The 2500-nt window shown below is 36.1% G+C and overlaps 1 protein-coding gene across 2 annotated transcripts in view; it reads right to left on the bottom strand.

Moving 5' to 3' along the window:
* Positions 1-2500, bottom strand: part of LOC144978746 (myosin light chain kinase 3-like) — a 72243-nt gene that overhangs the window by 28874 nt on the left and 40869 nt on the right. The window lies entirely within an intron of this gene.

Here is a 2500-nt window from a genome sequence, read left to right as displayed (position 1 = left end):
AAAATTTGGTCAGAAAACTCATCCTTTAAATATCGATCAATTTAAATGACCTTCATGTTGGCAAAAAAAAAAAAAAAAATCTCAAACCTGAGACTTTAAAGAAGACTTTGTGAATTAATACCAGGTTTGGGAGTTTTTGCCAAGATGAGATTCATTGAAATCGATCGATAATATTTGAAAGACCAGCTCTTTGGCCATTTAAAAACAAAAATACGTGTCTCGCCAGATTACGGCGGTTTAACACACTCAATCCTAGAAATTTTTGCTACTTTTCAAAATTGGAAGAAAAAATGTATTAAAAATGGGCATGTACATAGATAGTTTTATTCAACTATCATTCACATGTAAAAACTAAAAAAAAAAAACATTAGCTTTGATACTACGCCTATAATTTGTCTCATAAAAATGTATTAAATAGGCATGGGGTAAAAGTAACCCTGGTAAACAACGGATATAGTCGGTGTTAGGGTTGAGTGAGTTAACGGGTTAAATGTTTAGAAAGCCAAGTCGAGTAAACATAGAACTGTGCCATGTGGGTAATTTGAAAACAGCTGTTCTCAACAAAACGAGCTTATTCAGAAAATAAAATAAAAATTAAGGAGCAGGCACCGGCGTAAGATAAAGAAAGAACTGAACCAGTGTGTATGAACTGTGCCAGACAAAGCAAGAAAGAAAAATACAACACAAAAAAAAAAAAAAATAACATCCCAAAAATCAGTAGAAAATTTGCTTGAAGTTGTTTGTTCATTGTAAAAATGTAATGACAAAAATATAAATATTTAAAAATAGTTGAGCTTTTATAGAGGGCAATATCCACTAAACATGCTCAAAGAACTTTACAAAGGGTGCCCTGCCAACAGCAACACTTAACATGTAGAACGAGACATGACGCCTGTAAAACGATATTACAGGTTTTTTTTTTCAGACAGAGGAAACAATTGTAACGACCAGGTACTCATTTTACATACGAGTACGGTTAGAGAATGTGAGTAAAGAATCTTTTCCAAGGACTCAACTAAGCGGCGAGCAAGTCTCGAACCCAGGACCTTCCGATCTGAAAGCGAGTGTCATACCATAAGACCATACAGCCGCACAGCCTCGAAAAAAGAACAAAATATCAAACACGGGACGTTTAAAATATTGTGGTTTTTTTTCGACTGAGACAACGCTGGTAACTGACAAATCACTCGATTTATCTTGGCAAAAACTCTCAAACCTTGAATTTCTTTAAGATTTCGCGAAGTCCCAGGATTGAGATTTTTTGCCAAGGTGAAGGTCATTTAAATCGATCGATATTTGAAGGACTATATTACTATTAAATCTTGTACCCTGAGTAAAGAGTCTTTTCCGAGGAGTCAACTATTCTCCGCTCAGAGTGGGGCTCAAACCCTGTACCATCCGGTCCGAAAACGCGTGTTATATATCCCGACCACATTGGCGCACTCTTAACTTAAGAACTGTGTTGTTGTTTTGTTTTTTGTTTTTTGTTTTTTTGGGTTGGGTTTTTTTTTTTTTCGTGGTTAATGATGAAAAGCGATTTGTGCCAAATGTGTTCACATAATTGAAAACACGCTTCAACCTGTTATCTGCTGTATTTTGGGGAAAAAAACAGGTTTTTAAAAAAATATTGGCCATAAAACTCATTCTTCAAATTATATATAAATCCATTTAAGTGACCTTCGTCTTGGCAAAAAATCTCAAATCTTGGATTTCTTGAAAACTTCGCGAAGTCTCAGGTTTGAGTGTCAGTTTGCCAGGATGAAGGTCATTGAAATCGATCGATATTTAATTTGAAGGACGAAGTTTTCTGGCCAAATTTTTAAATACGTGTTTTTTTTCTTTACAGAGTTTGGCAGTTTAACAGCTTAAACATTGCATTAAACGTCTTGCTGTTTTAATTCGGGGAGAACAATGGAATGTAAACAGATGGGTTTTCGTTTATATTTTAAACACCTTAGCTTTAGATTTTATATAGGGCTATATCCACTAAACGTGCTCAAAGCTATATACAAAGGGTCCCTGATAAACAGCAACATATAAAACGAGACATGCTGCCTGTTAGGCGATATTACATTTTTTTTCCGACAGAGACAAAACTGTTAACGGCGAGGTATTCATTTTATACCTGAGTACGGTGAGAGAATGTGTGTGAGTAAAGAGCCTTTTCCAAGGACTCAACTATGCGCCGAGCGCGAGGCTCGAACCCAGGACCTTCCGATCCGAAAGCGAGTGTCATACCACTAGACCACATAGCCGCACATCTTAAACATTGCATTAAACGTCTTGCTGTTTTAATACGGGGAGAACAATGGAATGTAAACAGGTGGGTTTTCGTTTATATTTTAAACACCTTAACTTGAACTCTTATATAGAGCAATATCCACTAAACATGCTCAAAGCTCTTTACATAGGGTTCCTGACCAACAGCAACACAAAAATAACCCTTTGTTGTTCTTGTTGCATGTAACATAATATAGAACGAGACATGACGCCCGTTAGG

This window comes from Berghia stephanieae, chromosome 8, assembly GCF_034508935.2.
Source record: "Berghia stephanieae isolate SIO BIC M18660-M18661 chromosome 8, UCSD_Bste_1.3, whole genome shotgun sequence".
In the NCBI taxonomy this organism is placed as follows: Eukaryota; Metazoa; Mollusca; class Gastropoda; order Nudibranchia; family Aeolidiidae; genus Berghia; species Berghia stephanieae.
This window is presented reverse-complemented; position numbering and strand designations above follow the sequence as displayed.